The sequence below is a fragment of the Schistocerca serialis genome, chromosome 2 (assembly GCF_023864345.2).
Source record: "Schistocerca serialis cubense isolate TAMUIC-IGC-003099 chromosome 2, iqSchSeri2.2, whole genome shotgun sequence".
NCBI lineage: Eukaryota > Metazoa > Arthropoda > Insecta > Orthoptera > Acrididae > Schistocerca > Schistocerca serialis.
In genome coordinates this window covers 841,645,553-841,669,778 of record NC_064639.1, presented here as the reverse complement: position 1 = coordinate 841,669,778, position 24,226 = coordinate 841,645,553, and positions in this window count along the sequence as shown.

Below are 24,226 nucleotides of genomic sequence, written 5' to 3'. Positions count from 1 at the left end.
TTTCGGGGTGGACGTCCCCTGACACACGTTCAGTTTCTTCGTTGATCCGTTCACTCAGTTTTTTTTTATGACAGAGTGTAGCTAACGCTCTGACCGAACACGCTGAGCTACCGCGCCGGCAATTAGTCGTTGGTTGGAAGCCGGACTAAGATGAGTTCGAATCGGGGTTGGACTCGGGAGTGTTTGAGTCAAATGCTGTAGTCGTCCAGGAGAATTCAATGAGGTTGTTAACGGCTTCTTTGAAAGATATTTATGCAGACCTGTGATCAAACTAATCTCACTTCGTGGGGCGGAAAGTGTAAAGTGATTGATTTGTGTGGGAACTTAGAACTTTGTGTGTTTACGGCTACGGTATACTGTAATTTAGGATTGGTTTCTCGTGGTTGGTGATTTATGCCGAAACAATTACTAAACAAGTGTAGCTTAAAGGCCACTCGTTTGCAGGCGATCCGTTGACTCTGGTTTTACATTTTGTTGCGGGAGATACTCTATGTGATCAAAAGTATCCCGACACCCCCAAAAACATACGTTTATCATATTAGGTTCATTTTGCCGCCATCTACTGCCATTTACTCCATATCAGCAACCTCAGCAGTCATTAGCCATCGTGAGAGAGTAGAACGGGGCCGTCCGCGGAGCTCACGGACTTCGAACGTGGTCAGGTGATTGGGTGTCACTTGTGTCTTACGTCTGTACGTGAGATTTCCACACTCCTAAGCATCCTAAAGTCCACTGTTTCCGATGTGATAGTGAACTGGAAAGGTGAAGGACACGTACATCACAAAAGCATACAGGCCGATCTGGTCTGTTGACTGACAGAGACCGCCGATAGTTGAAGAGGGTCGTAATGTGTAATAGGCAGACATCTATCCAGACCATCACACAGCAATTCCAAACTGCATCAAGATACACTACAAGTACTATGACAGTTAGGCGGGAGGTGAGAAAACTTGGATTTCATGTCGAGCGGGTGCTCATAAGCCACACATCACGCCGGTAAATGCCAAACGATGCCTCGTTTGTTGTAAGGAGCATAAACATTGGACGATTGAACAGTGGAAGTACGTTGTGTGGAGTGACGAATCACGGTACACAATGTGGCCATCCGATGGCAGGGTGTGGGTATGGCGAATGCCCGGTGAACGTCATCTGTCAGCGTGTGTAGTGCCAACAGTAAAATTCGAAGGCGGTGGTGTTACGATGTGGTCGTGTTTTTCATGGAGGGGGCTTGCACCCATTGTTGTTTTGCGTGGCACTATCATAGCACAGGCCTACATTGATGTTTTAAGCACCTTCTTGCTTCCCACTGTTGAAGAGCAATTCGGGGATGGCGATTGCATCTTTCAACACGATCGAGCACCTGTTCATAATGCACGGCCTGTGGCGGAGTGGTTACACGACGATAACATCCTTGTAATGGATTGGCCTGCACAAAGTCCTGACCTGAATCCTATAGAGCACCTCTGGGATGTTATGGAACGCCGACCGACATTGATATCTCTCATGAGTGTAGGACTTCGTGAAGAATGGGCTGCCATTCCCCAAGAAACCTTCCAGCATCAGATTCAACGTAAGCCTGCGAGAGTGGAAACTGTCGTCAAGGCTAAGGGTGGGCCAACACCGTACTGAATTCCCGCATTGCCGATGGAGGGAGCGACGAACTTGTAAGTCATTTTCAGCGAGGTGTCCGGATACCTTTGATCACATAGTGTAATGACGTTATAACTAGAAGTCTTTATTTGAATTTGAGAATATAAATCCGAGTGTTGATATTCTAAGAGTGTCTGCTGACGATCCCCAACGATTGCCACAGAGATTATGGAGAATATTGTTTCTCCTTTTGAGCATACCAGATGTTCCTGTCAAGCGCTCCTTAAAAGAAACTGTACTCTCCATTTAAGGAAAAATTGGCATAAGATGGTTAGACCAGAATTTAGGATTTCTTCAGTTGTTTCAAAGGTTTTGTGTTGGGTTGTAAAAATAGCCAGACTTTCTGTACAGTGTTGGAGGAATGCCAGGTATATATAAATTCCAGTTGTTATTCTGAAATGATGAGGAAGATACAGGATAGAATAACGTGGAAAACTTCATCGAAAAAGTCTTCGACTGAAGACAACAACAACAACAAAGTTTGTTTAGTGAGCGAAAGTATGTTTTGCAAACGATGTTCTCGTTCTGGGACGTCTCTTAGTGGTGAGCCCTGGTGTGAATCTGATGTGATTCATTAAACTGTTTCACAGCCGTTTCGCACAGCAACCTATCTTCCCTCTCACGATGGGGCAAAAGCTTCTCATCCAAAGAAGTTGCACTGGGCGCTCACGAGGTCATGAAACTGCGAAAGACGGAGGGACGCTTCACAGCAACATAACGATATCGTCACTTCGCTCTGTGAGCGCCCGAGTGGAACACGACACGAGTCACCGCGACCACCGCAACTGCCACACCAACGCAGGACCCTGTAAAGTATTCCCTTGTGTAGGAAGCGCGGCGAATGCAAGCGAGGGGACAGCCCAATGAAGTGGCCGGCTCCCAGACTCCCCCCCCCCCTTTTTCCCTTCGCCATGCTCCCTTTATCCACGGCTGCCTCGTAATCAAGCGCCTCGCTGACCTGCCACCTGGGACCCACCCAGCTGACCGCGGTGACGACTCCCCGCCGCTATTCTACAGTATCACTCCTGGGACTGTGGTGGCAAAAAATACTAACGTGTGGTTCACTCTGAGACGATGCGATATGCGATACGACACGTTGCAATAAGGTCGTGGGACGTGACGCTTATCGGCGCGACATTCATCTGCTCACTGAAATTACGAGGGTTGGAACTCAAATAGTGGCAACTATACACTGTGGTCCACTGATAGTGACCGGGCCAAATATCTCACGAAATAAGCATCAAACGAAAAAACTATAAAGAACTAAACTCGTCTAGCTTGAAGGGAGAAGCCAGATGGTGCTATGGTTGGCCCGCTACATGGCGCTGCCATTGGTCAAACGGATATCAACTGCTTTTTTTTAAATATAGGAACCCCCATTTTTATTACATATTCATGTAGTACGTAAAGAAATATGAATGTTTTAGTTGGACCACTTTTTTCGCTTTGTGATAGATGGCTCTGTAATAGTCACAAACGTATAAGTACCTGGTATCACGTAACATTCCGCCAGTGCGGACGGTATTTGCTTCGTGATACATTACCCGTATTAAAACGGACTGTTTATCAATTGCGGAAAAGGTCGATATCGTGTTTATGTATGGCTATTGTGATAAAAATGCCAAACGGGCGTGTGCTATGTATGCTGCTCGGTATCCTGGACATCATCCAAATGTCCGGACCTTTCGCCGGATAGTTACGTTATGTAAGGAAACAGGAAGTGTTCAGCCACATGTGAAACATCAACCACGGCCTGCAACAAATGATGATGCGCAAGTAGGTGTTTTAGCTGCTGTCGCCGCTAATCCGAACATCAGTAGCAGACAAATTGCGCGAGAATCGGGAATCTCAAAAACGTCGGTGTTGAGAATGCTACATCAACGTCGATTGCACCCGTACCATATTTCTATGCACCGGAATTGCATGGCGACGACTTTGAACGTCGTGTACAGTTCTGCCACTGGGCACAAGAGAAATTACGGGACGGTGACAGATTTTTTGCACGCGTTCTTTTTAGCGACGAAGCGACATTCACCAACAGCGGTAACGTAAACCGGCATAATATGCACTATTGGGCAACGGAAAATCCACGATGGCTGCGGCAAGTGGAACATCAGCGATCTTGGCAGGTTAATGTATGGTGCGGCATTATGGGAGGAAGGATAATTGGTCCCCATTTTATCGATGGCAATCTAAATGGTGCAATGTATGCTGATTTGCTACGTAATTTTCTACCGATGTTACTGCAAGATGTTTCACTGCATGACGGAATAACGATGTACTTCCAAGATGATGGATGTCCGGCACATAGCTTGCGTGCGGTTGAAGCGGTATTGAATAGCATATTTCATGACAGGTGAATTGGTCGTCGAAGCACCATACCAAGGCCCGCACTTTCACCGGATCTGACGTCCCCGGATTTCTTTCTGTGGTGAAGTTGAAGGATATTTGCCATCGTGATCCACCGATAACGCCTGACAACATGCGTCAGCGCCTTGTCAATGCATGTGCGAACATTACGGAAGGCGAACTACTCGCTGTTGAGAGGAATGTCGTTACACGTATTGCCAAATGCATTGAGGTTGACGGACATCATTTTGAGCATTTATTGCATTAATGTTGTATTTATAGGTAATCACGCTGTAACAGCATGCGTTCTCAGAAATGATAAGTTCACAAAGGTGCATGTATCACATTGGAAGAACCGAAATAAAATGTTCAATCGTACCTACGTTCTGTTCTGTATTTTAATTTAAGAAAACCTACCTGTTACCAACTGTTCGTCTAAAATTGAGAGCCATATGTTTGTGACTATTACAGCGCAATCTATCACAAAGCAGAAGAAGTGGTCCAACTAAAACATTCATATTTCTTTACGTACTGCACAAATATGTAATAAAAAATGGGGGTTCGTATTTAGAAAAACGCTGTTGATATCCGTTTGACCTATGAGCGCCATCTAGTGGGCCAACCATAGCGCCATCTGGTTTCCTGCTTCATGCAAGATAAGTTTGGTTCTTCGTAGTTTTTTCGTTTGACGCTTATTTCGTGAGATATTTGGCCCGGTCACGATCAATGGACCATCCTGTATATTCACAACCGATACAAAATAGTTGTATGTTTGCACCTGTTACTATCCTCGAAAGTAGTCACCAGTGTTGTGTAGAACCCGTTGCCAGCGATGTGGAAGGCGTAGTATACCGTTAGCAGAGCCTGTTCTGTTGATGGTGCGAATGGAGCGGTGTACTGCCTGCCGAATCTCAGGAACAGTTCTGACGCGAATGCCACGAAGTGGTTCCATCATCTTCGGAATCAAATCAAAGTCACAAGGATTTAGGTCCGTGGAGTGTGGTGGATGGTACAGTACTTCCCAGTCCCATCGACCGAATAGAGCAGCCACAGCTAGCGCTGTATGCGCCCGCGCAGTAAGTGTCGCCGCTTCTTTCGCAAAGCTGGTCGCAGGTGATGCTCCGAAAACGAACAGTAGCACTGTGCGTTGACGGTCTGCTGTGAAGGAACGTAATGCGTTAGGATAACACCATCACAGTCGTACACGAGAATCACCATAATTTTGGACCGCTCCATTCGCACCATCAACAGAACAGTCTCTGCTAACGGTATACTACGCCTTCCACATCGCTGGCAACGTGTTCTACACAACACTGGTAACTACTTTGAAGGACAGTAACAGGTGCAAACATGTAACTCTTTTGTATCGGTTGTGAGTAAATTGTTGTCACTATTTAAGTTCCAACCTAAGTAGTATGTACTATGCGCGATGTGGCTCACCATGTGACAAGCAACAAGACAACACGAATCACGTTTCTGTTTCAGTGTTACTTGCAATCATGAGCTCTTCTGAGAAGACTTTATTGTGGCTTATCATTATTTTAAGATGAAGAAAGTGAAGAAGAATAGGAAGGACTCGGTGCTGGAATTGAATCGAGATAAGTTACCATCGATGGTGTAACAGTGGTTGGTTGGTTTTGGGGAAAGAGACCAAACAGCGAGGGCATCGGTCTCATCGGATTAGGGAAGGACGGGGAAGGAAGTCGGCCGTGCCCTTTCAGAGGAACCACCCCGGCATTTGCCTAGAGCGATTTAGGGAAATCACGGAAAACCTAAATCAGGATGGCCGGAGGTGTAACAGTGGGTGGTGACTCTGCGCAGGGGTAGACTATGTTTCTGAAGAAATGGAAGAAGCCCATGATGGTCTACATCTACATCCATACTCCGCAAGCTACCTGTTGGTGTGTGGCGGAGGGTACCTTGAGTACCTCTGTCGGTTCTCCCTTCTATTCCAGTCTTGTATTGTTCATGGAAAGACAGATTGTCGGTATTCCTCTGTGTGGGCTCCAATCTCTCTGATTTTATCCTCATGGTCTCTTCGCGAAGTATACGTAGGAGGGAGTAATATACTGCTTGACTCCTCGGTGAAGGTATGTTCTCGAAACTTCAACAAAAGCCCGTACCGAGCTACTAAGCGTCTCTCTTGCAGAGTCTTTCACTGGAGTTTATCTATCATCTCCGTAACGCTTTCGCGATTACTAAATGATCCTGTAACGAAGCACGCTGCTCTCCGTTGGAACTTTTCTATCTCTTCTATCAACCCTATCTGGTACGGATCCCACACCGGTGAGCAGTATTCAATCAGTGGGCGGTAAGTGTACCGTAACCTACTTCCTTTGTTTTCGGACTGCATTTCCTTAGGATTCTTCCAATGAATCTCAGTCTGGCATCTGATTTACCGACGATTAATTTTATATGGTCATTCCATTTTAAATCACTCCTAATGCCTACTCCCAGATAATTTACGGAATTAACTGCTTCCAGTTGCTGACCTGCTAATTGTAGCTAAATGATAAAGAATCTTTCTTTCTATGTGTTCGCAGCACATTACACTTGTCTACATTGAGATTCAATTCCCTGCACCATGCGTCAATTCGTTGCAGATCCTCCTGCATTTTAGTACAATTTTCCATTGTTACAACCTCTCGATATACTACAGCATCATCTGCAAAAAGCCTCAGTGAACTTCTGATGTTATGTTATCCACAAGGTCATTTATGTATATTGTGAATAGCAACGGTACTACGACACTCCCCTGCAGCACACCTAAAATCACTCTTACTTCGGAAGACTTCTCTCCATTGAGAAAGACATGCTGCATTCTATTATCTAGGAACTCTTCAATCCAATTATACAATTGGTCTGATAGTCCATATGCTCTTACTTTGCTCATTAAAATGATAAGAAAAACCTCGATGTGTCCTCCTTGGCTTCGTGCCGCTGCTCGTTCAGAAGTAACAGTTTTCTTTTACAACTGTCAAAATGTTTCCTGAAATCAGAGAACACGGATAAAAAAAAAAAAAAACGGCAGTCAGCATTATGAGCTAACTCTAAACTATTTTGTATTTGCCTTAGTATGTCAATAGTTTATATGATACTTCTGCGAATATTTTCTACGTACTGTAAAATTAAGAAATTGTTCTCTGGTGTATATTTTGCATGCCTTGTATTATTATTAGTATGTATGCTGCAACTACGTCAACAAAATGTAGTATATGTGAACTTCTTATGACGACACTCATTTCATAAAAATTCTCAAAGATGAATCAAAACAAAGAAACGAAGAAGAGAAACACGACGCAGCTCCGTACTCCACATAGCAGGCCCTAGGAGGCGGAAGTAGCATGGCGCGCGGCACGTAGTATCCAAACTCACAGACGAACTCCACTATATCTCACGTATTTTCTCGAGAATGGAAAGAAGCGTTGCTCTCCTTCTACCGTTAAAAACAATTTTCGATATGTTAGCTACGCTAGTATTTCGCATGCAGCAGTATATTACCTAAAATACACCAAACGTAAACTGGCCAATGACTACATTCTTCACTGCAAACTTTTCAAAATATGCGCAATGTTTAGTTCGAACTATCACAGTAGTTATGGGAAATAACCAAAAGAATACCGATTCATTATCAAGTCGTGATGTCAGACCATAATGTGCAGAAAAATCAAATTTTTTACTAGTTTCCTTACAAGCGAATGAGAAAGACTGTGTAGTGCAGAACATGTACGAATCCCAAAATAATTTTTCTTAATTTTTTTACAAGCAAAGTAAAAGTTATACGAAGGAACTAAGTTCAAAGATAGACGTTGCTTTGCTTCATCCACATAAAACAATTATTTTTGGGGCACATCATATGACTTGAAATTTACTTACTCGCGTATCGTACGACACCGGCTGTGTGTAGCGACCAGCACTCCAGGATGAACTGGGCAACACGACAGAAAACGTGGCGGTGTTGTATTTCTGTCGTCCAACTGTGAAGTGGTAAGGTCGCTTCCACTACGTTTCTAAGCACTGCGTCGAATCACGAGTTAGATAGCGTATCGTACTGCCTATCGTATCGCCTCAGTGTGAACAGTGCCTTACATTCAGTTACGGTGGCCAACAAACCAAAAATGTTTCTTTTAAATGAAAGTGGCTTATTGATGCGATTTTTACCGTGGTTGTAATGATTCAATAGGAATAAATGAAAGATGCTAGAAACTTTAATTCTACACCTGCAAGGATTTCTAAAAGGTGTGTTGTGGATGGTAACTCGGGTACCACTACTCTTTCCCTCCTTTCCGGTTTCACTCAAGACCGGCACGTAGAAAAACTGACTGTCGGTAAACCTCCATATGAACATTTCTCTGATTTTCTCTTCATGGTCATCTTGCGAGTTGTATGTGGTGAGAAGTAAAATGACCCTCGACTTTTTGGAGCGTACTCGCTCAGAATTTCAACAGCAAACCTCTCCATGACACATAACACCTCTCTTGTAGCGCCTGCCATAGTATTTTGTAAACCATTTCCGTAATGCTCTCGAGTTGAGTAAATGATCCAGTGAGGAAATGCTCCGCTCTTCTTTGGATCTTCTCTGTCTGTTCCAATAATCCTACTTGGTAAGGGTTGCAGATTGATGAACAATACTCAAAAATCTGTCAAACTAGTGTTTTGTAAGCCACTTCAACAAATGTACGTCAGTTGCCGCTCCTTGCAACAAGCATCGATCCTCTGTAGGTCTCCCTGCGTTTCGCTACTGTTTTCTGCCATCACGACTTCTCTGCATACAACGGTATCATCTGCGGAAAGCCTCATGCAGTTTCCGACGTTATCTACTACGGCATTTATACAGGGTGGTCCATTGATCGTGACCGGGCCACACACATCATGAAATAAGCGTCAAACGAAAAACCTACAAATAACGAAATTTGTCTAGCTTGAAGGGGGCTAGCAGATGGCGCTATGGTTGGCCCGCTAGATGGCGCTGCCATAGGTCAAACGGATATCAACTGCGTTTTTTTTAAATGGGAACCCCCATTTTTTATTACGTATTATTGTAGTACGTAAAGAAATATGAATGTTTTAGTTGGACCACTTTTTTCGCTTTGTGATAGATGGCACTGTAATAGTCACAAACATATGGCTCACAATTTTAGACGAACCGTTGGTAACAGGGAAGTTTTTTAAATTAAAATACAGAACGTAGGTACGTTTGAACATTTTATTTCGGTTCTTCCAATGTGATACGTGTACCTTTGTGAACTTATAATTTCTGAGAACGCATGCTGTTACAGTGTGATTACCTGTAAATACCACATTAATGCAATAAATGCTCAAATGGTGTCCGTCAACCTCAATGCATTTGGCAATACGTGTAACGACATTCCTCTCAGCAGCGAGTAGTTCACCTTCCGTAATGTCCACACATGCATTGACAATGCGCTGACGCATGTTGTCAGGCGTTATCGGTGGATCACGATGGCAAATATCCTTCAACTTTCCCCACAGAAAGAAATCCGGGGCCGTCAGATCCGGTGAACGTGCGGGCCATGGTATGGTGCTTCGATGACCAATCCACCTGTCATGAAATATTTTATTTAATATCGCTTAAACCGCACGCCACCTATGTGCCGGACATCCATCATGTTGGAGGTACATCGCCATTCTGTCATGCAGTGAAACATCTTGTAGTAACATCGGTAGAACGTCACGTAGGAAATCAGCATACATTGCACCATTTAGATTGTCATCGATAAAATAGGGCCAATTATCCTTCCTCCCATAATGCCGCACCATACATTAACCCGCCAAGGTCGCTGATGTTCCACTTGTCGCAGCCATCGTGGATTTTCCGTTGCCCAATAGTGCATATTATGCCGATTTACGTTACCGTTGTCGGTGAATGACGCTTCGTCGCTAAATAGAACGCGTGCAAAAAATCTGGCATCGTCCCGTAATTTCTCTTGTGCCCAGTGGCAGAACTGTACACGACGTTCAAAGTCGTCGCCATGCAATTCCTGGTGCATAGAAATATGGTACGGGTACAATCGATGTTGTGTAGCATTCTCAACAGCGACGTTTTTGAGATTCCAGATTCTCGCACAATTTGTCTGCTACTGATGTGCGGATTAGCGGCGACAGCAACTAAAACACCTACTTGGGCATCATCATTTGTTGCAGGTCGTGGCTGACGTTTCACATGTGGCTGAACACTTTCTGTTTCCTTAAATAACGTAACTATCCGGCGAACGGTCCGGACACTTGGATGATGTCGTCCAGGATACCGAGCAGCATATATAGCACACGCCCGTTTGGCATTCCGATCACAATAGCCATAAATTAACACGATATCGACCTTTGGTAAACGGTCCATTTTAATACGGGTAATGTATCACGAAGCAAATACCGTCCGCACTGGTGGAATGTTACATGATACCAGGTACTTATACGTTTGTGATTATTACAGCGCCACCTATCACAAAGCGTAAAAGTGGTCTAACTAAAACATTCATAATTCTTTACGTACTACACGAATATTTAATTAAAAAATGGGGGTTCCTATTTTAAGAAACGCAGTTGATATCCGTTTGACCTATGGCAGCGACATCTAGCGGGCCAACCATAGCGCCATCTGGTTTCCCCCTTCAAGCTAGACAGGTTTCGTTCTTTGTAGTTTTTTCGTTTAACGCTTGTTTCATGAGATATTTGGCCCGGTCACTATCAATGGACCACCCTGTATATATTGTGAAAAGCTATGGTCCTATAACGCTTCCCTCCAGCATGCCCAGAGGTTACATTTACGCCTGAAAACTTCTCTACATTCAGAATGACATGCATAGCAATATCATCTATCGAGTAGACTTTTTCTACAGTACGGGTGTATTCGGTGCTAATTTTGCTAGCACGCCAGTTATTTTTTCTTGAGTAATCTGTACCGCTTTGCTTTCTGGTGTAGTTTCAGGTTCGGAAGCTGATGAACCCTCTACAGCTGTCCTAGACACAAGACAACTACGTAAATCCAAGGCAAAATTAGTACACTCGTCACTTCACAAACATATTTGAATATAGTCTCGGTATGGTATTTAATATACTTATTACCCCAGAATCCAGTTAAGTTAGCCCTCAATGCTAAATGCGTGGAATAATGGTTGGTCAATATATCAAGACAGTTTCGTAGCGCTATGGACAACAATGGAACGTAAATGCTTCGAGCACCAAATAATCTATTTAAATTCAATAAATGTACAAATTACTGCAGATAATTAAATTCTGCATCCTAAAGCTATTTGTAAACGCCAAAAAAAAAAAAAATTGAAGAAAACTTCAACTGTCATGCTCAGCGCTGGTTTTGCTGCTGTTGAGTTCAAGATAGAGATGATTTTTTTTTCAACTTGTCTGCCGAATCCAGGTGAGTTAGTTTTTGGATTTTGATGCTGCTTTTCAGATTTTTGTACTTTTGGTCCTCATCCAGATCCGTGTAGTCTACGCAACAAAATTTACAAAATGGGTTAGGTATTTGTAGAACAGTAAAGTAGTTATAATGTAAATAACTAAAACTATAATAAAAAAAACAAACGGTCGTTGTAAGTCTGTTGGCTCCACTTGCTCCAGTAGTCCTTTCCATGTTGTCGCCACTTCCGTTGTATCTCGCTTCCTCATAGCAACACGTTGTTACCACTTCTACTGTATCTCTTGTAGGTCGTGTGGCAGCAAGAAATATCTGTATGACGATAATGTTATCTGGCTTGGATAATATAATGCCATAAATCGCTCTAGTCTAATGTTCTTTAAAATAATTAATTCTCATGTCGCCTTTTTGTATGGGTGAAGAGCGAGAATAAAAGAATAGGTAACTTTACTTCCGCCTGTCTGTAACCACTTTAGCCGGCCCGAATGGCCGTGCGATTCTAGGCGCTACCATCTGGAACCGAGCGACCGCTACGGTCGCAGGTTCGAATCCTGCGTTGGGCATGGATGTGTGTGATGTCCTTAGGTTAGTTAGGTTTAATTAGTTCTACGTTCTAGGCGACTGATGACCTCAGAAGTTAAGTCGCATAGTGCTCAGCGCCATTTAAACCAGTTTTTGTAACCACTTTATCTGGGAACATAAAATTCTGAAAAGATTAATAAACAGAGAAGTAACTGAAGAAAAATTTGTTTTTAATTATTTTTTATTGCTTCGAACAAGAAAGTTTACACTGCTGTAAGCATGTTGTCTTTGTGTAGTTATAAATAAGTCAGTCAGACTTTAAGATCTTTTCACGCAATAGTATTCAAATTCTCATGTCTGTTGTAATGGTGCTAATTATATATGACGAAGATAGTCACAAGAAGTCTAATTTAGCGAGCTGATGAGCGTCAATTCTTCTCTCTTGTATCGTCTTTGTCTCCATAATGATGATGCAGTTGAACATCCCAGAGAGTAAAAATACACATCCGCCTCACTAAACGACGCAGAAAACAATTTGTTTAAATTGTAACATAAGAACTTGAAACTTGTTACAATGGAAGAGTAAAAACGAAACTCAGATTCCACTACCCACACAGTATGTTATATATTCCTGGCGTTCTGAGGCTGTCTTTCACACTCTCAAGAGGTACCGAATTTTTGCTGGACGCATGTAGAACGAATCTTTAGGATCTGTGGAGTCATTCCTGTTACTGAACCACAGAACGCCAAAAACACACCCTTTTTTCCCTTCTCGGAGGCCTTCTACTTGCGAGTCTCAAGTGTAATGGCTTTCAAAATTTGGCGATTGTTCTTGCCGTTTTCAGCGAACACATTTCGTAAACAGCCGAGTTCTTTCGGCAAGTTTTCAGCGTCTCAAACGGCTTCCGCTCGATGTACTAAGGGATTCAGAATAGAAAGTTTCTGTGCTGGGTGGTGGTTGCTGGTGGCATGCAGGTCTTGGTCCGCGTGGGTGGGTTTTCGGTATACTCTATGACTGATACACTAATTTCCTTTACGGCAGATAATGACTTTAAAGAACGGCAACGCATCGTCCGTCTCTACCTCCAAAGTGAACTTGTGGTTACGGATGCTGTTGATGCAGTCAAAGAATTGGCTCCTCTAACTTTTCACTTGAATGAGGCCATGAAATGAGTTAGTTTACCGATGAAGGCATCTATGCTTTGCAGGAGTCGTATCCAGGCCACTTCCCTCAAAGTATTCCATAAAAAGATTGGCTGTAACTGGAGCTAATAAATTTCCCATCGGCACTCCATCCGTCTAGTCATCCGTCTTGACCATACAAAAATACGATGAATGAGCTTAAATAAATTCACAAAGAACTGGAAGAGCAGATCAATAGTCTTTGATGGGAACATGCGTGAATAATTACACAAACCCAAAGCTGATCTTGATGCTCGGTCTCCAAGGCGCAGACGTTTAATTCGGCTGATGAAGTCGGTCATATTCTTGGTATGGTATCACAATGACCAATGTATTGAGTAAGGAGACTGATCAGATGTTTCACATGTCTGTAAGTTAGCGATCCAATGGGGCTCACGACGTTTCCTTCTTATGAACTTTTGGAAGGTCATAAAAATGTAGATGGTCTAAAGATGGATGAGGGATGAGATTTTGAATGATGACCGTTTGAGAAGCTCCGATGTCTTACTCATTAACCTGGATGATGAGTCCTGTGACAATTTTTGGAACTTTTCCTCCTTCTGCGTCCATTATGATCGCTAAATTGTCCTTGTAAGCTGGCAGGGCTATGATGAGACGACATTTGCGGTGGTTAACCAGTTGCAAAATTCGTTATGCTTGACGCTCCAAAACTGCATCCTACTCTCTCCCTTCCTCTCTCTCTCTCTCTCTCTCTCTCTCTCTCTCTCTCTCTCTCTGTCTGTCTGTAACCACAGCCATATTTCTTACCCCCACTTCTAAATTATTTAGGTTAACCAGTGGTAGCTGTTTTTAAATTTCCTTAAACATTCTGTCTTATGGGACCCGAGCACAGCGTTGACGTCTCATGGTTTTCAAAGGTGCTCTAAACTTTGCTGTCCCCATTTCACTCTCTACGATAGTATCTTAGCGACTCGTGCATTTCGACGAATTCTAACTGCCTACAGTTCTGTCCACAATAGCTGCTCTTCCGGGACTCTGGCAAACATGGGACACATCTTCTGACCACACACAGCTCACTAAAAACAACCCCTGTTGTTCCGGTACAGCCTGGAGATATCTGCATTGTGAATTTGGGGCGTCACGCACCACGGTGGTTTCTTTCAAAGCTGGCTGTTTCCCCCGCCAGATTTATGATGCACGATGCATCCCCTTGCCTACAGTCAAGCTTGCATTCATAGAAGCATCTTACTTAGCTGCACGTGCAATTCAGTGTAGGAAATTTCCCCTGCCAGATTTATGATGCACGGTGCATCCCCTTTCAATCTGATTTGAATTTCTCATTCAGTTACAGGACATATAGGTTGCACATGTTTGTGTGATGAGAGCGATCTGTCGACCTACTAGAAAGAAAATTCTTCTAAAGCCGAGATAGCTAAATATTATTTATTTCATGATGACTAGTTTTAATAGAAGTTTGCTCTCATCTACCGATCTTCAGAAACATAAAGTGCACACTTACGAATGACACGGCGGGACTACATTCCGATCATAATACAGCGTACGCACATTGGTTTGACAGAAATAAGAACACGAAAATATAAAATACAAATAGCACCTATGTATTCTTTAAAGACGACATAGGAGTAAAATGTCACGTTGTGATATGAGAATTGTTCCTATCTTGATGTTGTTGGCTTAGAAAGTGACATTTTACTCCCATGTTACTTCAGTGAACACATGGCCGACATGTGTGTTTTATATTTTCCTGTTCTTATTAAAGATAAACAAATGTGTCTATGCTGTATTACACTGAAGCACCAAAGAAACTGGTAGAGGCATGCGTATTCAAATACAAATTCAAATGGCTCTGAGCACTATGGGACTTAACATCCACGGTCATCAGTCCGCTAGAACTTAGAACTACTTAAACCTAACTAACCTAAGGACATCACACAACACCCAGCCATCACGAGGCAGAGAAAATCCATGACCCCGGCGGGAATCGAACCCGGGAACCCGGGCGTGGGAAGCGAGAACGGTACCGCACGACCACGAGATGCGGGCTATTCAAATACAGAGAAAGGGTAAATAGGCAGAATACGGTGCTGCGGTGCGCAGCGCCTACATGAGACAAGTGTCTGGCGCAATTGTTAGGTCGGTTACTGCTGCTCCAGTGGCAGATAATCAAACTTTAAGTGAGTTTGATCGTGGTGTTATAGTAGGCGCACGAGCGGTGGGACACTGCATCTCCGAGGTAGCGATGAAGTCAGCATTTACCCGTACAACCATTTCACGAGTGTGCCGTGAATATCAGGAATCCGGTAAAACATCAAATCTCCGACATCGCTGCGGCCGGAAAAAGATCCTGCAACAACACGACCAACGACGGGACGAGAGAATCGTTTTGTAACACCCCACCCTTCACTTATCTGGTTTTGGTGTGTGTTCACCCCAGGTAATTGACTAACACATCAACAGAAAGTGCAAAACTGCCGCAATGTCGGATAACACAAAGAAAGTAATAAGGCCCTGTGACTCCTGATTGAACTGCGGTGGCAGTGTTGACATTAACTGATTTAGAATTGATCACTTTTAATTAAGAAGGGGTGCACATTGATGTTATATTCAGCTCTTGAACACCAGATGCAAATGTGGAACATAAAATTAATTAAGAAAGTGACTTGGGATTTCAACTACTTGATTCAAAACAAAATGGTTCAAATGGCTCTGAGCACTATGGGACTCAACTGCTGTGGTTATCAGTCCCCTAGAACTTAGAACTACTTAAACCTAACTAACCTAAGGACATCACACACATCCATGCCCGAGGCAGGATTCGAACCTGCGATCGTAGCAGTCGCACGGTTCCGGACTGCGCGCCTCGAACCGCGAGACCACCGCGGCCGGCAGATTCAAAACAGATGCAGTCGATGAGCACAGATTTATTTTAACTCACGACCTTCAATCATCACATTACATAACTCTCCTAACAGGCAGTGGTAATAAATTGCGTTTGCTTGGAGTAAAGCGCGATAAATCATAAGTAATTCCTATCGACTGACCCAGGCGTAATGCAAAGTGCGAGAAGAATTCTACAATACACGGCCCATGAAACCCTCGTGGAAACTTTGCCGACGTGATCCAACAAATTAATCAGTGGCCGGAGCGGGCGCAATATCACCGAATTCAGCGTGGCCGGGCGGTGTTGTTGTGCGGACGTCGGCCGACCTCGTTGTGCTGCAAGGCTGCGCTCGTCTATTCACTCCTAGCTATCTTGCTCAGTACATAGCTGAACCAAAATTTCCTATCTCCAAGCTCAATCGTTCCATTTGCTAAGTCCTAAACTGCAGAGATGCTCACTCTTTCTCAGGCAAGCTGAGTAAAGAACGCCATGTCCGCACTCTAGGGAATGAAAGACCTCTACGGGGACTTCTCCCAGTCCGCTCTTCGCCTCGGTTTCCCCTCCAGCAAAATCACTTAACGCCAACTGCAGCGCAATAGTTCTTGCCATCTTACATGTTCAACCTGACAGAAGCTCAACCCTTCCTCAAATTGCTGCAGCTTTCAGTGCCGGGTCATCAACAAGTGTCAGCGTGTGAATGATTCAGCGAAACATCATCGATATGGGCTTTCAGAGCCAAAGGCCCACTCGTGTACCCTTGATGACTGCATGGCAAAAAGCTTTACGCCTCGCCTGAGCCCGTCAGCACCGAAATTGGACTGTTGATGACTCGAAACATGTTGCCTGGTCGGACGAGTCACGAGTGGATGGACGTGTAAGGGTATAGAGACAACCTCCTGAATCCATGGACCCTGCGTATCAGCAAGGGACTATTCAAGGTGGTGGAGGCTCTGCAATGGTGTTGGGAGTGTGCAGTTGGAGTGTTATGGGACCCCTGACACGTCTAGATACGACTTTGACAGGTACCATTGTGTCTGATCACCTACATCCATTCATATCCATTGCGCATTCCGACGGACTTGGGCAATTCCAGAAGGACAATGCGACACCCCACACGTCCAGAATTTCTACAGAGTGGCTCCAGGAACACTCTTCTGAGTTTAAACACTTCCGCTAGCCATAAAACTCCCCACACATGAAGATTATCGAGATTATCTGGGATGCCTTGCAACGTGCTGTTCAGAAGAGATCTCCATCCCTTCTTACGTGTACGGATTTATGGATTCGTGGTGTCAGTTCCCTCCAGCACTACTTCAGACACTAGTCGCGTCCATGCCACGTCGTGTTGAGGCACTTCTGCGTGTTCGCGGGGGGCCTACACGATATTAAGCAGGTCTACCAGTTTGTTTGGCTCTTCAGTGTATGACTGGAATGTGTTCGTACTATGTGTTTCATACGTATGCACTTCAAATATCCGAAGATCAGAAGATGACAGCAAGCTTCTGTCGAACCCGGTTTTCGTGAAATAAATAAGATTTTTCGATCTTGGCCTCAGAAGAAATTTCTTTCCATATTTCCAAGCATTGTGGAAAAAAGGTTTGCGTAAAAGCATGTCAGTCAGCATATTTTAATTGAACAAACAGTTTCTACCGTGGCAATGATTCTACTTGGCTTGTAGACCACAATCATCGGTACATAAATACTGGAGACGAAAATTTAAGTAGAAAGAATTTAAAATTAAGAAAAAGGAATTCCGATATATCCCACACTGGCTAAGCTACCTGCACATATGATTTGCAATTTGTTGTACCCTCTACATTCAAGATGTCTGTTCGACATCTTTCCAGTTGCGTTTCCCAGGAGGTCTCGTTCAAGATGTCGAACAGACATGAGACCTCGTGGGAAACGCACCGAGTACACATTGGCTTTCCTTCTTACCGTGTCTGAGGAAGATAATGGAAATGAAAACCTAAACACAAGATAAATAAAATCGAGGAAGTCGGTAAATCTTCTGCAGCGCGAAGAAAGCATATTGTATGTACATTTGATTCTTCAATTTCTCCAGGCGTATTTTATGACGAAATAAATCTCGGGTGAACATCCTGGTATGAGTGTGCATAGGACACAATATTTCGGCAATCGACCACGTTGCCATCATCAGGTGCGCTGATGTACTGACCGGCGGTGGGCCGGCGCCAGGTATATATAGGACAATCGCCCTCCCGCTCCTCCCTCAGGCGCTTCCTACAGCGTCCGTTCTCCCGCCGTCTGGGCGCTGCGTCCTACGTCTTCTCGTTCAGGAGGGTCTGCCGGCACCGCTCTCGTTATTCTTCCCTCCTCCCCCGAAATCGGTACACTCTGGGAAATATCCTTTTTCTTCTTAATCCGGGTGATCGCGGGTTCCCACGCCTTGCCGAGGATGTGACCGCTGTCGCGATTTAGTCGTGGCTCTCTTACTCTGACCTCTATGGCTTCTTTGATGACACAGTCCCAGTATATGGAAGTCTGTGCCAGGACTTCGGTTTGGTCATAATCCATGCTGTGGAGTTCCGACAGGCAATTCTCAGCGATTGCCGACTTACTGGGCTGTTGCAGTGTAGTGTGCCATTGATGTTCTCGGCATCGGTCCTCAACGGTCTGTCCTATGTATACACTACCGCATTGGCAACGTATCTGATAAACACCTGATTTACGTAGACCAAGGTTGTCCCTTTCCTAGATGTTTTGATTAGAAGACGAGCTGACGGCACTTTGGGCCACAGCGTGTATAGGAAGAAGAGGCACACCGATTTGTACCTACATGCGGATAGCTGCCACCACCCGGCACAAAAGAATGGCGTGCTCAAAACTCTTGTACACAGAGCTCACACCATCTCCGACAGGGACAGTCTCCAACAAGAATTGGACCATCTGCAAACCGTGTTTCGAAGGAACGGTTACAAGGAAGGGCAAATTCGGAAGGCTCTACATCCCAAGCCTGCAGCACTGGCGGAAACTGAGGATGAACTTGAGGAGGAGGTGGCCTTGGCTATTATTCCGTTTTGTGGGGCCTTATCCGGAAAAACAGGACGCTTTTTACGTAAACACCAAGTGAAAACCATCTTCCGTCCTAGAAGCAAACCCAAGAACCTTCTTGGCCTACGTAAATCAGGGGTTTATCAGATACCTTGCCAATGCGGTAGCGTATACATAGGGCAGACCATTCGTACCATTGAGCAACGATGCCGAGAACATCAACGGCACACTAGACTGCAACAGCCCGGTAAGTCGGCAATCACTGAGAATTGCCTGTCCGAACTCCACAGCATGGATTATGACCAAACCAAAGTCCTGGCACAGACTTCCAAATACTGGGAATGTGTCATCAAAGAAGCCATAGAGATTAGGGTAAGGGAGCCACAACTAAATCGCGACAGCGGTCACATCCTCGGCAAGGCGTGGGAACCCGCGATCACCCGGATTAAGAAGAAAAAGGATATTTCCCAGAGTGTACCGATTTCTGGGGAGGAGGGAAGAATAACGAGAGCGGTGTCGGCAGATCCTCCTGAACGAGAAGATCTAGGACGCAGCGCCCAGATGGCGGGAGAACGGATGCTGTACCTGGACCGCGCGCCGGCGGCGGACCGCACTGACTCATAGGAAGCGCCTGAGGGAGGAGTGGGAGGGGGATTGTCCTATATATACATGGCGCCGGCCCACCGCCGGTCAGCACATCAGCGCACCTGATGATGGCAACGTGGTCGATTGCCGAAATGTTGTGTCCTATGCACACTGATACCAGGCTGTTCACCCGAGATTTATTTCGTACAAACACTTGCTTGCAGATGACCCCCAAACGATATGTTACGTGACTTGATGTTTCACTCCTAAACTTCCTCTGTGGCAGACAACTGACTACAACTGTTCGGTGCGTGGTGTTCCACACTTCGCTGACATCAGCGATAGCGGAGCTGCAGTGGTTGGGAGGGCGAGGGCAGAGCGGTGAGTGCAGCCTCCGGCCCTGGCTGTCGGCCAGTAGGTGACCCTCGGCGACCCCGCCGGCGCTGGCTGCGGTATGCGCCCCCCCTCCCCCCCCCCTCTACCCCTCCCCAGCCACCACGCACCTCAGGCGCCGCCGCGATGCCGCCGGATAAGGCAGAGGCAGAGGCAGAGGCCAGGCGCCACGCCGAACACGCACACGCGCGGCTGGGCAGCCGGCTGCCGGGTTACGTCACGCGCTGCCGGCCGCCGCCTCGGCGCGTCACCTCATCGTGCTCAGCGACCACAAACAAATTGCCGCAGCCGTAATCGTTCGTCACATATCTGGTGCAGGAGAATACCTTCGCTATTCATAATAACCCGGCAGTGAGATGACAGTTTGGTTTGCTTAAGTTCCTGATCACCAGATTTTTTTTTTTGTGCGTATATATGGTCCATGGTGTGGGTTCCTGTTGTCATGTCTTAGTTCATGAACCATGGGCAACGTATGAGTGGCCAAGTAAGTGGTCCTGGCAGTCGGGATACCAGTTACTTTGGAATAAGGCCGGGCATCTCGGACATATTCTGAGTCGTGGTCACCTTTGTGCTCAGACGGCAAAGACTACCAAATCCACCGGTTAGTCCCTCAACCGTTAGGGGTAAAACTCAATGGGACCCGGGGAAGGAAGGCTAGCAACCTGCTTCCCTGGTACTTTAAATATGATGCAGGCAACAATCAGAGCAAAATGCCTCGGACCTTTGGAGGTGACGGAGTCCCACCTCTAATTGACAAACCAGGGACTCCTAAGATACGACTCGGCAAACGAATGGTAACGAGATCTGGAGCTATTAATATCAATGGGGGCTACTCTGGGAAGAAGGTAGAGCTGGCAGAGGCTGCAAGTAAGATGGGGTTGAACGTTTTAGCTGTTAGTGACATTGGGGTAAGGGGTGAAAAAGAAGAGGAAGTGGGAGAATACGAGGTCTACCTGTCAGGAGTCAAAGCAGGAATAGCACAATGGGGTGTAGAGCTTTACATCAGGATAGAAATGGAACCCAGCGTAGTTGCAATAGGGTATGTAAACGAACGACTGATGTGGATAGATTCGACAGTGTCTAGCAAGAAAATTGGGATTGTGTCAGTATATTCGCATTGTGAAGGGACAGATCAAGATAAGATGGATAGTTTTTATGACGCACTCAGTGATGTAGTTGTTAGAGTAAAGGACAAGGACAGTGTTCTGCTCATGGGTGATTTTAAAGCCAGGATTGGAAATCGAACAGAAGCGTATGAAAAGGTTATGGGTAAATTTGGAGAGGATATGGAGACCAACAGGAACGGGAAACAACTCTTCGATTTCTGTGTCCGTATGGGCTTAGTAGTCACAAACCCCTTTTTTAAACATAAGAACACTCACCGGTATACTTGGGAAGGCAGAGGAACCAGATCTGTCATTGGAATTCAGGAAGGCTGTGAGGGACACACGTGTATTCAGGGGATTCATTGATGACACTGATCACTACTTAATCTGCAGTGAAATTGGTATTGTGAGGCCGAAAGTCCAGGAGGTCAGGCCCATATGTAGGAGGATAAGGGCGGACAAACTTCAGGATAAGGAAATCAGGCACAAGTACATAACAGTGATCTCAGAAAGGTACCAGTTAGTTGAATGTAGTCAATTACAGTCATTGGAAAAGGAATGGACAAGGTACACGGACACAGTACTAGAAGTGGCTAAAGAATGTCTTGGAACAGTAGTGTGTAAAGGTAGGATGAAGCAAACAGCTTGATGGAATGACACAGTCAAGGCAGCCTGTAAAAGGAAAAAGAAGGCGTATCAAAAATGGCTACATACTAGAACTCAGGTCGACAGAGAAAATTATGTTGAAGAAAGAAACAAAGTCAAACAGATAATTGCAGCATCCAAGAAGAAATCTTGGAAAGACTTTGGAAACAGGTTGGAGACTTTGGGTCAAGCTGCTGGAAAACCATTCTGGAGTGTAATTAGCAGTCTTCGAAAGGGAGGTAAGAAGGAAATGATATTTTCGACAGGTCAGGAAAACTGCTGGTGGATCCTGCTGATGCCTTGAGCAGAATGAGGGAATATTTTGAAGAGTTGCTCAGTGTAGGTGAAAATACGATCAGTAATGTTTAGATTTCGATGTACAATGGGATAGCAATGATGATGGAAATAGGATCACATTTGAGGAAGTGGAGAAAATGGTCAATGGATTGCAGTGCAATAAAGCGGCTGGGGTGGATGAAATTAAGTCGGAACTCATCAAATACAGTGGAATGTCAGGTCTTAAATGGCTACAAAGGATAATTGAAAAGGCGTGGGAGTCGGGACAGGTTCCATCAGACTGGACGAAAGCAGTAATCACACCAATCTTTAAACATGGAAACAGAAAAGACTGTAACAACTACAGAGGTATCTCTTTAATCAGCGTTGTGGGTAAAATCTTCTCAGATATTGTTGAAAGGAAAGTGCGACTATTAGTTGAGGACAAATTGGATGAAAATCAGTGTGGGTTTAGGCCTCTTAGAGGTTGTCAGGACCAGATCTTTAGCTTACGGCAAATAATGGAGAAGTGTTACGAGTGGAACAGGGAATTGTATCTATGCTTTATAGATCTAGAAAAGGCATATGACCGGGTTCCTAGGAATAAGTTATTGTCTGTTCTACGAGATTATGGAATAGGAGGCAAACCTTTGCAAGCAATTAAAGGTCTTTACATAGACAGTCAGGCAGCAGTTAGAGTTGACGGTAAATTGAGTTCATGGTTCAAAGTAGTTTCAGGGGTAAGAAAAGGCTGCAACCTGTCTCCACTGTTGTTCATATTATTTATGGATCGTATGTTGAAAGCAGTAGACTGGCTGGGTGAGATTAAGATATGTGAACACAAAACAAGCATCTCGCATATGCGGATGACTTAGTTGTGATGGCAGATTCGATTGAAAGTTTGCAAAGTAATACTTCAAAGCTAGATCAGAAATATAAGGACTATGGTATGAAGATTAGCATCTTCAAAACGAAGGCAATGTCAGTGGGAAAGAGATATAAACGGATTGAGTGCCAAATAGGAGGAACAAAGTTAGAACAGGTGGACGGTTTCAAGTACTTAGGATGCATATTCTCACAGAATGGCAACATAGTGAAAGAACTGGAAGTGAGGTATAGCAAAGCTAGTGTAGTGAGCGCTAGGCTACGATCTACTCTCTTCTGCAAGAAGGAAATCAGTACCAAGACTAAGTTATCTGTGCACCGTTCAATCTTTCGATCAACTTTGTTGTATGGGAGCGAAAGCTGGATGGTTCACGTTACCTTATCAATAAGGTTGAGGTTACGGATATGAAAGTAGCTAGGATGATTGCAGGTACTAGTAGATGGGAACAATGGCAGGAGGGTGTCCACAATGAGGAAATCAAAGAAAAACTGGGAATGAACTCTATAGATGTAGCAGTCAGGGCGAACTGGCCTAGATGGTGGGGTCATGTTACACGCATGGGAGAAGCAAGTTTACCCAAGAGACTCATGGGTTCAGTAGTAGAGGGTAGGAGGAGTCGGGGTAGACCAAGGAGAAGGTACCTGGATTCGGTTAAGAATGATTTTGAAGTAATAGGCTTAACACCAGAAGAGGCACCAATTTTAGCACTGAATAGGGGAGATCATGGAGGAATTTTATAAGGGGGACTATGCTCCAGACTGAACGCTGAAAGGCATAATCAGTCTTAAATGATGATGATGATGATTTGTGCGTATATTTGCCCTGGGACCCTCTCTTACATCCAGCCAGTTATCCTCAGTGAGTTAGTAATATAACCAGTACACCCACACCTGATTTTTTAAAGAATTGAACACCCGCGTTAGTAATGAAGAAGTGATACATTAAATGACAAGAAATTGAAGACTTCTGGGAAGACATGGAGGAAGTAACTAACAACGTACCAGAAAGACATGTGAAAATTGTAATGGGTGATTTCAATGCGCAGCTTGGTAAGGAGAGAAAAATCAGAGAAATAACAGGCCCATACTCAGCACATATTCGCACGAACAGAAATGGGGAACACCTCATAAAATATTGTCAAAACTTTAACCTCAAAATCATGTCAACACAATTTCAAAAACCAAGACGAAAACTTACAACATGGAAAGCGCCCAACACAGTGTGGGGAGAATTTCAGATTGATCATGTGGCCATATCCAAGAAAAATTCGCGGGAACTTCTAAATGTCAGAACACGTAAAGGAGTCTTCGAGTCTGATCATTATTTGCTACAAGTTAAGATTAGGCCAATCCCAAGACTGA